This window comes from Lethenteron reissneri, chromosome 54, assembly GCF_015708825.2.
Source record: "Lethenteron reissneri isolate LAM-NWPU_2019-01 chromosome 54, ASM1570882v1, whole genome shotgun sequence".
Classification (NCBI taxonomy): Eukaryota; Metazoa; Chordata; class Hyperoartia; order Petromyzontiformes; family Petromyzontidae; genus Lethenteron; species Lethenteron reissneri.
In genome coordinates, this window is record NC_083832.1 from 3,867,854 (window position 1) to 3,880,094 (window position 12,241).

At 53.0% G+C, this 12,241-nt stretch overlaps 1 pseudogene; it reads left to right on the forward strand.

Annotated features, from left to right (window-relative positions):
• The first annotated feature begins 2,559 nt into the window (after nt 1–2,559).
• On the forward strand, nt 2,560–12,111 carry LOC133356462 (cytochrome P450 2C15-like; annotated as a pseudogene).
• The last annotated feature ends 130 nt before the right edge of the window (nt 12,112–12,241 follow it).

Genomic DNA, 12,241 nt, shown 5'->3' on the forward strand with positions numbered 1-12,241 from the left:
TACTGCGTTCAACTTTTATGAACGACTGGGTGTTGAAGGTTATCGATTTCTTGTATTATCTGGCTATATAGAAAGTGAGAAATACAATTACTTTGCTATGCAAGTTACACATTTGTGTGTGAATATTTATGGGTTTTTTTATTTAGGGCCCCTTTATAAAATATGCTACAGGCCCGCACTCGCTTCATCCGGCACTGATCGTGACTCGTGGTCCGGCTCGCCCTTGCCTGGAACTGCCTGCTGGCCTCCACCGAGATCCACCTCGGCTCCACCACTCGGCTCCACCACTCGGCTCCACCACACGAGAGCGGCTTCACCTCCCCCAACTACCTCGCGCTGCCTAGCCGAGTACAGTGGGACACCCTTCTAGCTTAGCCAGTGCCGCAGCTCAGTTTACCATTGAAGTGTTACAGGTTCGCGTTGTGCATGAACAGGTTGTCGAGTGTTGTAGCCTCGCGTTGACTTGGCGATGCAGAACTTTAGTGTTCTTCTTGGTTGTTTCGGTAAAGTCACGTAGAAGGGAAATAATAAAATAATAAAAACAATACATAATAAAATGAAAGTATTTTTATTATTTTATTATTTCCCTTCTACGTGACTTTACCGAAAGAACCAAGAAGATGCATCCCTGCAGTCACGAAAGCTTTAAATCGATACTTTAGTGTTAGTTGCAGTGCCGGCGAGTGGAGGTGCCGGACAGATCTCCGTGCAGTGCCAGGAAGAGAAGGCGCCTGGGAACGCACTCTGAGCGCAGCATGGCCGTGCAGCCACCACTCTGTCTCTTCTCGTTCCGGAGACCCTCGGGCTCTGTGAGCGTGTGGTGGACCCCTGCGCCTTGCCCGCCTTGGGCCAAAACCCGCGGCTCTGCGACTCTCCCTACCAGCCACATACAGGCCCGACTCAGTCATCACATGCTGCTGTACACACATGCATTGATGCACTGCACAGCACATCAGGACTTTCACAGAACCACACTTTACTCCCTTGCTGCACAAGGACATCATTAATAGAGTGATCCATTCCTAATATGCCACACTGGGCTATGCCGAGACCTGGGAGCTTGCGATTTGTGTGGCCCTTACCTGGGCCTGGGTCCGTGACTGTGCAGTGAAGTCGGAACGTTTGACAGTTAGACATTAAGACTGGGTTGATCTCGTTATTACTTCACCAAGTACACTTTCCATTGCCGTGGACGTAGATCGTGTCGCCCTATAACCCGATATACCCTTGCATATTCCTTTGTATTGTTCTTCGCGAACGCTACACGAAGTCTATTTGCCTGGACCATTGCCCTGGCATGTTTAACTTGGCGCCCCGGATTTCGAAAAAGTGAGACTTTGTACAACTTGCACTGTGGTTTGTTTCCATTCGAGCAGCACAATTCAGGAGGTGAGGTTGAAAGTGTGGAGAGAATCCAGCTGTGACTGGGACTCCGCCCCGAGTCGATGGATGTCCGTTTGGTTTCCTTACCACCGTGGTGGACCCCTTTACAGAGAGGGGGTTTGGGAATTTGTCCAAGTTCACCTTTCAGAAGGAATAGCCCCCAATCCCGAGCCGACCCCCACGATACAACATAAATAAGCAGTTCTAAATTTGAAGCTTTTTTGACTGCAAGGATTCATACTCTTAGTTCTTTCGGTAAAGTCGCGTAGGTAAAAAATGAAATTAAAATTAATAAAAATAAAATAAAAAATCACGACGTTTCGGAGGCAACACAAGTCTCCGTCATCAGGTGGGACCGTCACAGCCAGATTTGCTGCATCAAGTGAGGCAGGGGTTCAAGATGCAAGCCCTCTCCTCCCCTCTTAACTTGTATTTAAGGGCTTGCATCTTGAATCCCTGCCTCACTTTATGCAGCAAATCTGGCTGTGACGGTCCCACCTGATGACGGAGACTTGTGTTGCCTCCGAAACGTCGTGATTTTTATTTTAGTTAATTTTAATTTCATTTTTTACCTACGTGACTTTACCGAAAGAACTAAGAGTATAAATAAGCAGACAATGTTTACGCCTCATTCACACACATCCATCCTACCGCCCACATTCCGTGTCTCACGCGGAATCCCCCCTCTTACCAAACCCCGTCTCTTCGCACGTGCATAGCAATGTCTTCCAGCAGCATCAGTGTGAGCGAGCAAAGTGGCTTCCACTTTCCGCGTCTCATCAGCGTGGACTCGTGTAAGTGCTGCGGTGTTGCTCGTTACTACAATTGCAGGCGAGAGGTCTCCCTCTCTCGAGCGCACAGACAGCACTCGTGTCAGGGCAGGGCTGGTATCAACAACAGCCGCACCGCTGCCCCGTCGAGCCCCTTCTCACGCTGCGGACTGCCGCTGGTTCCCATCGGCTGGGTCATCGCTCTGGGTCAGGGAGGAGGAATGCGCCCCGAGCAGAGGGGGGGCTGCTGCTGCTGCTGCTCCTGGGCGCAACATCAACAACACAGCGCTGGGTGCACATCAGCTGCAGGCTCTACGCCACATCTCCATCCTTTGTTCTTTGTCAAGGTTTTGCGATCGACGCACTCTCGCCCATCATCTGAACGCGGCCCCAACTCTCCGTTCACATGACCAGCGAGCCGGAGTTGGAACCGAGCCCAGAGCCGGGGCAGAGCTTGGCGCGGCGGCGGCTGCGGCGGCGGCACGACCCTGGCTGGGCCGCCTCTTCCCCGCGCAACATGGCGCGCTTGGCAGTGCTCTGCGCGCTGCTGCTGATGCTGTTGATGCTCTCCGGCTACAAGCTCGCGCTGTGCGCGGGGCGCTCGCTGGTAGCCGCGCTCGTCGTGCGGGCCGTGGTGGTGATGGCCAAGTGGGGGCCCGCCGCTCCGGGTCCGGCACCGCCCCTGATCGGGAGCGCCTTGAGCTTGGACTTCAACTCAATGATCGGCTCTTTCGCTAGCGTGAGAGACGCAGTGCTCATGGCACGGATGGTGTCCAGTGTTGTTGTTTGTGTAGCACTGCCATCGCAGCAGCATCGCCGACAAGTAGACCTGTTGATTTATTCATATTCTTGGTTCTTTCGGTAAAGTCACGTAGAAAGGAAATAATAAAAATAAAACAATACAATTCTCACGACGTTTCGATTGCAACACGAGCAATCGTCATCAGGTGTGAAACCCACAGCTAGAAAGTTTGAAAGAACCAAGAATATGAATCCCTGCAGTCACGAAAGCTTTAAATCGAAATGTTTATTTATTGTTAGTCATCAAATAATTTTCCACCTGGATAATCCCGAGCGGAGTAACATCTCGGGGGTTTGTTACATTTATTGAGCAAAGGCCCAAAACTCCAAGTAGGACAGTGCTCGTAATGGGCGTCGCCCTTGCAAACGAAACGTTCCATCACAAGGGATTTTTTCTCCCAGGTGAAAAATATTTGAATTGAAATCAATTGAACCGAACGTGCGAGAGGATGGAGTAGGACACAACTCGGAAGTTCCTTTCAGAGCGTGGCGTAAAGACAACAAACGTTGATGTTCATCGGAAAGCGGAAGTTGCCCTGGGCGAGACACGTGTGCAGGATCGGGCTTAAGATGGGCCAAGCAAACGGTGGGGTTGGCACGGAGCGTGACGACACGAGAGAGAGAGTTTGTAGATATCCCGTGGGGCGGGTGAGTAATTCAGATTGTTACGCGCGTGTCGCCGGTGGCGGTCTCATCCCCGGTGGCGATGCACGCGTGTCCAGCATCCGTCCCCCCAATGTTGTTTTGCAGCTCGCGAAAAAGTACGGGAACGTGTTCCAAGTAAAGTCCGTGGTGGTGCTGCCCGGGTACGAGACCATCAGCCACGACGAGCTGTTTGAGGAGCGCCCGGTCATGCCCATGTTCGAGCACATGTTGGAAGGGCACGGTATGGCAGCAGCAGTCAGGCATAGATCGTCGTAGATAGTCATAGGGGCCGTCCGTAAATGGCGTCACGCACATGGGGGGGGGGGCGGGGTCAGACATTTGTGACGATGTGTGACGAGGGGGAGGGGTGAGAAATGTGACGTCACATCAAAATGCGCAACTTTAAATAAATATAGACAACACGTTCTACTTAATGAAATATACTTTTTAATAAATGTTTTCTCCTACAGCATCAGAGTACAGCGGCATATTAAATACGCACTACAATGACAATAGTTTAAAGCGATTGGAAACATGTTTTATTTTGGGGGGGGGGCAGAGCTTTGTGACGTCATATTTGAGGGGGGGGATCTGAATTTTTGTGACGCCGTGTGACGAGGGTGGGGTCAAAAATCGTCCAAAATCGCGTGACGTCATTTATGGACGGCCCCTTAGCGCATTGCACTCTGAACCAATTTCGAATCCTGACCATGGCTTATCATCAGTGGTTACATCTTCCACGACTTCCACCACATTCCGTATAAACCAGTTTGGTGAAGTATGACCAAACAACCCCAAAGACCGAAACGGCATGGGGGAGGCCACCAATCGGCAGTGGATGTACAAGGAGCTGTACACGAGTAGTGAAGCACTCGGAGACGCAGTCTTGATCATTTATATTTATTTACAAATGGTCCACTTGACTCGACGACACAGTTACAGATGGCCGTAGGTTGACTTTATACAAGTTGGACGACTTGTATGTAGTTGCTGCTACACGACGTTGGCTATACAGCTGGTTGACTACATAGGGTGATAAAGATGTAGCAGCCAGCGACGATGTTGACTAAGAAATTATTCGACGATGAAAAGACGACGATGACGACAATGATGACGGCCCGGACCCAGACTCCGCAAGGCAGCCTCGAGCCCCGTTCCACGCTCCGGGATGTACTCCTCGGGCTCAGCTGACACCCATTTCTCGAACACTCGGAGCTCTCCGAGCCCGGCTTGCTGTATCAGAGCCCTGTGGCATAGCCTTATTCCTCGGCTAAGTCACCTCGTATGACCCCGCCCTCTCGTGCCACTGTAACAGAGGTCGCAATCGGGTACCCGATACCCGTACCCTACACGATACCCGGCTACCCGTACCCGTTTGCGACCCTGGTGCAGCCGGGTACGGGTAGGCCGTGAGTCACTGGTGAGTCACCGTTTGTCACTCATTTCCCAACGTCTTGTCTCTTCTCACAATTCAAGTTCCTAGAATCAACCCACCCGCGCCTGCAACATGGCTTCATCCCAGAGGTCGCAATCGGGTACCCGATACCCGTACCCTACCCGATACCCGGCCGGGTACGGGTAGCCGGGTATCGGGTAGGGTACAGGTACCCGTTTGCGATCCTGGTGCGGCCGGGTACGGGTAAGGAATCAAAACCCGTTTGCGACCTCTGCACTGTAACCATCACTCGCGGCCACTGTCCTTACACAAATTTGTATACACAACGAGGTAACACTCGAAACTTGGGAGAAAAGGTGAGAAGCACATTTGCTACGCTGCCCTCTAGCCATCGTGTAGTAGTAGCCCTGCTGGTGTCTGCGTGACCCAAGCTGACGTGGGTAGAACGTCGTAAATAGCGCGTGTGTGTGTGTGCCCGCGCGATTCAAAAGATGGCATATTGCCTCTAGACCAAGGCCGTAGCCATGGAGTCAACATTGGGGGGGGGGACCAAATCTTCCAGGGGGTCCCCCCCCAGAACAAAATCTAAATTTAAACACTGATTTCCTGCCTAAAATATTAAAACATGCACTAACACATAAAATGCATTTTTTCATTTATAATAATGTCTAATAGTGTATTGTATTACATTGCTCTGTTTGATCTTTTGTACCTTTTCATGTTTCATTGTATGTGATGGCAGAGTTTAATGATTTATAAAGTACAACCAGCACATAAACAGAAATCTATTTTATAGCAAGATATAATTACGGCCTTGCTCTTGACAGTTGCTTTCGGGAGGTATTCATCCTGTCCAGCAGTGTTTCTCATGACCACCCCCACGGGGTACAGCTTTCTCGTATTGCCAACTATCAGCTGCGTGCAGCGCGTCGTGCATTAATTTGTGTGCGGCTATAAAGGATTGGTAATCACGATAAGGCGGAGTAATGGGTCGTAGTCACGAGCACTGCTTTAAAGAGCACGACCACAACAGACGCCGGCTACGTTACAGCGATGCCTTACTCAACGCCTGTTGCCTTGAACTTTGGCCACGCTGTGGAATGCAGGAATCGGAGCTCACTGGGTTGTGCAGGGTATTGCTATAGAACAGAGATGCACACACAAAGACAAAGGTCCCCCGTATAACCAGACCCAGGTGCCGTGGGTTGACCGAAATGACTGGCAAGTTACACGGCCTGTGTGCGCTCCACTGTGCCAGCTCTGCTGCGGTTTATCCGCCGGCGCTCCGCTCGTTGTTGTTAGCGTCGCTGCTCTGGCCTCCACTGTTGTTGGATTAACACGGTTAACACAACATGCGGTGCGAAAGAAGCTCAACAGCATGCATACAGACTGCCCGCGCGCACAAAACGCAGGCACACAAACAGCGCAAATACCAATCGTGCTCAATTACGAATTGCCATCACGGTGCCGTGTGACGGGCGGCCCAGGGCACGCATCCTGGGCGGCCCTCCTCCGTGCGGGCCCCCATCGCCGAGTTTGCCGAGCGCGTCTCTCCACCTGCACGCCCCCCCCCCCCCCCCCCCAGGGGTTCTGTTTTCACGCGGGGAGCGGTGGCGCCAGATGCGGCGATTCGCGCTCCGTACGCTGCACGACTTCGGCATGGGGCGCTCCATCATCGAGGAGAAGATCCTGGAGGAGGCCGCCTTCCTCTCCGGAGAGTTCGAGGCGATGCGAGGTGCAGAGTCACCCTCCCTCGCCACCTGAAGCGATGGCCACGTGCGGTCCCTGGCTCGCTGTGTCATGGCGTTGGCTTGTTGTAGCATGGCCTGCTGTGCCATGGCTATGGGCTTGTTGTACCGTGACTCGCTGTGCCATGACTATGGCTTGCTGTGCCACCAGCTTGCTCTTCCATGGCTGTCTGTGCTGTGTTTCAGGAGCGCCCTGGGACCCGAAAGCAATGATCCGCTGCGCGGTGTCGAACGTGATCTGCTCGCTGTCCTTTGGGAAGCGCTTCACCTATGAGGACAAAGAGTTCATCAAGCTGCTTGCTCTGGCTGAGTGAAAACATGAGGTTGTTAGCAAGTCCTGTCAGTCGGGTGAGTGTCTGTTAGTTTTGAAATTCAACAACACACCGACAATATTCATTTGCAGCCGGTTGTCAGTCAGCTGCTGGATGAGGGCCTCCCCACGCTGTGTCAGAAATGGGGCCGTTTGACCGTACATAACATCACTGGTGAAGGAGAATCCAAAATCTGTTCAGTGTCGCTCGCCAGTGATGTTAGCCACGATATGGGAATTTAACTCGGGTCGCCGGATTCATGGCTCTGTACCACTGCTGTTCTATCACTATGGGTTGTAGATCCCACAAGGGTTCTGACCGGACCACGTAGATCCAAACGGCATCGTTCGGAGCAGCGGTATTGTTTGTATTTATCTTCCCCTGTAGTCCATCGCCGCGTCCCACGCTCAGCCTTTACTACAGCCGGCCGTTGTGGCGTGACGTGCTCCTCAGATAAACAACGTCTTCACGTTCCTGCGCCACCTTCCCGGGCCGCACACCAGGCTGTTTGAGAACGTGCGCCGACTCAAGGCCTTCCTGTCGTCCTTCATCCAGGTCCATCGCAATGCCCCCGAGCAGGATGAGCCGCAGGACTTCATCGCGGCGTTCCTCGCCAGACAGCGCAAGCCAAGGCCTCGGGGCCCTCCCGCGGGACATCGGCGACTGCGAGGCCTTCACCGATCCATCGATTAAAATCGATTCTCACGCTCTCGTGCCGGTTCACGATCGAGTTCTGGGTCGGATCGCCCGCCTCGTCAAACAACCGAGTTCAGATGTCGTGCGGTTGGTGACATTGGCGAGGTTGGTGAGCTTGGCGAGGTTTGTGTTTGCAAGGAGGCTGGCAACCCAGACACGTACTTGACGGACGAGACCCTGCTCGTGGTGACGCTGAACCTGTTTTTCGCCGGCACGGAGACCACGTCGACCACACTTTACTGGGCTCTGCTTCTGCTGCTGATGAAGCACCCCGACGTCCAAAGTAAACACCGCGGCAGTGCGAACGACACGAAGCAACCATACGCTCCATGCTCGCCGCACCTCAACTCTGCGGGCCCGGAACGGGGCGTGTTACCCGACCCGTGGACATCGAGGTGGCCATCTCCTGGCTTGCCAGAGTAGCAGTAAAGCAAGTGGATTACTCCCCTTTGTATAAACACTGATTGAAGGAATTGGCCAAACATCCCAACGTAGGACCACAAAGCTTGGGCAATTAGCGGAGCCGGATCAGGTCGCCTTCCCGCTCGTCTGTGGCTTTGCAAAAATAGTGCACGTGCCAATTACTAATTTAAACTAAATCACCATCACAGTTACCACGGCTGCTGCTGTTGCTACTCACTCAATTATCCGTGCTCTCCACTACACAGGGCGATGTAAAACATTGGCAGCTCCCCTCCAGTCGAAATGAAGCGACTGGATATGGGGCAGAGTACTGCACACGGGGCAGCCACATGGCGTCGCTCCGCCAACCGTGAAGCCGCACGGGCAGTGCCCCCTGGCCAGAGGTCGTAATCGGGTACCTGGTACCTGTACCCTACCCGATACCCGGCTACCCGTACCCGGCCGGGTACGGGTACCCGTTTGCGACCCTGGTGCGGTCGGGTACGGGTAGCCGGGTAGGCCGTGAGTCACTGGTGAGTAACCGTTTGTCACTCATTTCCCAACGTCTTGTCTCTTCTCACAATTCAAGTTCCTAGAATCAACCCACCCGCGCCTGCAACTTGGCTTCATCCCAGAGGTCGCAATCAGGTACCCGATACCCGTACCCTACCCGTACCCGGCCGGGTACGGGTAGGGTACGGGTATCGGGTTACCATTTGCGACCCTGGTGCGGCCGGGTACGGGTAAGGAATCAAAACCGTTTGCGACCTCTGACCCTAGCCGACGACCCGGTGTGTTGCGGGTGGTGGTGGTGCGTCGCAGGGCGGCTGCAGGAGGAGGTGCTCGCCCTCGCTGTCCGACCGAGAGAAGTTGCCGCTCGCCAATGTCGTCCTCTACGAGGTGCAGCGCTTCGCCAGCATCGTGCCGCTGCCCCCCCCCCCCCGCACGCCACGACGCAGGACACGCTCTTCAAGGGCTACTTCCTCCCCGAGGTAGGGAGGCCCCGTGCCCCCCCCCCATCTCCGCACCGCCCCCCCCCATCCCCGCACCCCCCCATCCCCGCACCGCCCCCCCCATCCCCACGCCCCCCCCCCATCCCCGCACCGCCCCCCCCCATCCCCACGCCCCCCCCCATCCCCGCACCGGACCGCCCCACCCCCCCATCTCCGCACCGCCCCACCCCCCCATCCCCACCCCCCCATCCCCGCACCGCCCCACCCCCCATCCCCGCATTGCCGCCGTGCAAGTCGGTGCCTGCTCTGTTGAGGGATCCACGACGCCGGTAATCGTAAGGGGCCGTCCATAAATGACGGCACGCGATTTTGGACGATTTTTGACCCCCCCTCCCTTCGTCACACGACGTCACAAAAAGTCAGACCCCCCCCCCTCAAATATGACGTCACAAAGCTCTGCCCCCCCCTCCCCCATTGTAGTGCGTATTTAATGTGGCGCTGCACTCTGATGTTGTAGGAGAAAACATTTTATTAAAACGTCTATTTAATTAAGTAGAACGTGTTGTCTATATTTATTTCAAGTTGCGCATTTTTACGTGACGTCACATTTCTCAACCCTCCCCCCCCCTAGGTGCGTGACGTCATTTATGGACGTCCCCTAACAATAATTAGGGGACGTCCATAAATGACGCCGCTCGGTATTCGCTCTGGTAGAGGGCCGAGGAGGAACCACGGGAGAGCGGGAAGGCCGCAGCAGCTACGTCCTAAGCCTGTGGGGAAACTTCTCCAAGCTCTGCAGTCCTCTATATTTTAAGGTGTTATCACGATTAATGAGTGTTTACATGTGGGAGGAAACCATAATTTCTGGAAAAAACCCCCCTACATTTTCTACATGGCAGAGGCTCGGTCTCATTTGCAGCATTTTGTTATGTAGGCTAGACGTAGTCACAAACCGCACCTCTCCATAATAAAGGCTCAGTCTTTTGTTATGTAATCTAGCCGTAGTCTCAAGCCGCACCTTACCATAATAATAAAAAGTGGGCCGTTCCTGCCCCCCCTCAACCAGTATATATACGGGGTAGTTTCTCTTGAAATCTCTCATTTATTCTTTGGTTCTTTCGGTAAAGTCACGTATAAAGATTAAAAAATACTTGATGCAGCTGTCGTGCTGTGACGGTTCCACCTGAAGACGGAAGCTTGTGTTGCCTCCGAAACGTCGTGATTTTTTATTTTATTTTATTTATTTTACTTTTATTAATTTTAATTTTTACCTACGTGACTTTACCGAAAAACCTAAGAATACAGATGAAACAGTTGTGCCGTCTCAGTGTCATCTCCGTCTTGTCGTCTCCATGCCACAGGGCACCGTTGTGTTTGCCGTGCTGGACTCGCTGCTCAAGGATCCCTCGCAGTGGGAGACCCCGGAGGAGTTCAACCACTCGCACTTCCTCGACCGGAACGGAAAGTTCCAGAAGCGAGACGCATTCCTGCCATTCTCAGCAGGTGACGAGTCATCGGATAACGATTACGACAATGAACGCCACTTGACAGCTCCTTTGTCAATCCACTGCTGGATGCTGAACATGGGGGTTGTTTGACCATACTTCACCACGCTGGTCAGTGCGGGTTGCAGTTGGGAGGAAAAGACCAGTTCAGACATCACTCATTACTCTTTGGTTCTTTCGGTAAAGTGACGTATAAAGAGAAAATAATAAATTAAATACGAGCATACAACGTTTCGATTGCAACACAAGCAATCATCATCGGGTATAAATGAAATAGAAACACAAATCTAGTATACTTAGAAATGTAATGTAATACAACAGAGAGTCGGATAACATAGCAGTCAACACCCTACCTGGTTGATTACGTTCTTCCTGAGAATGCTAAATTTGAGAGAGAGAGATGAAACACAGAACCAGAGACATATAGACAGACATATAAGTAGAGACCGATATCACAGAGATACATAGAGAGAAAGAGACAAACATAGGCACAGAGAGAAACCACGCCTCTGTCTCGAGGCCTTAAATACTCATTACTGACATCATCGCTGTGGCTGGGATTTGAACTCGGTTTGCCAGGTTCACAGCAGCGCACAAATCATTGCATAAACGTTGCTCCCCCTTACAAAAAATGTCTGGACCATTCCTATCGATGGATTCCATTGCTTGGCTGCCACTGTTATTACTGTTGACCATCGTCCATCCTCCTAGCGATGCATTCTGCCCTAGCCCACGAACTCTTGTCGTGTAGACAATGCGATGCCTCTAACGTGCGCGTGTTCTCGAATCCACGGCTTACAGTTCACGTCTGTATGTAAATCAAAACAAAGCACCCTCCGTGCTACGTTGGGCACTTTTCCATTAAATTTTCCTTCCTCAGCGTCTCACATTTCTGATACGTCAGCCCAGCCGTGGGACGCATTCGTGGTTTTTTTTTCTCGTCCCGGGATTTTACACGGAGGGAACGACGCCTTGGGTAACACGGCGGCGCCCCCTTGCTCACACTCGTGTCCTCCAGCAAGGCCCGAGCCAAGTGAAACCTGACCCCTTACCATCTCGGTCTCTCCCAGTGTTCGCCAATGTAGAGAGGCGACGGACCGAGACGACACTCGTCGTTATCTTTTAACATTCATAGCGGCGCTTGCTCACGTGCCTCGGCATCTCAGAACGGCTCACATCTTTCCGCAAACATTCCAAGGGCACCCCCAGTGGCAGCTATCCCTGAGCAGCAGTAGGCGAGTCGGCACCGGCCTGCGAGTGGGGCGTTAGGCCGATGGTGGTGTTGTGGTGTTTGGCGTCTTTGTGTGTGCGCCTGTCGCGTGCCCAGGCCGCCGCGTGTGTCTGGGCGAGCAGCTCGCCAAGGCCGAGCTCTTCCTCGTTTTCATTCGTGGCCCCGCGTGGGCCCGACAGCCTCAGCCTGGCCTCCCAGAATGGCATCACAGTGGCTCCACTGCCCTTCGAGGTTCCACCGTGCCGCTCTAACAGTGCGCACCACTTTAACTGCCATGTCGCTCTCACTGTGCCGCTTCTGCAGAAAGCGTGAAGCTAACTTTCACCAGTTTTGCAAAGTAAAGACCAACAGTGTGAAACATTGCAGCAATGTGGTCGTTTTTTTGCTGCAATAATTGCTT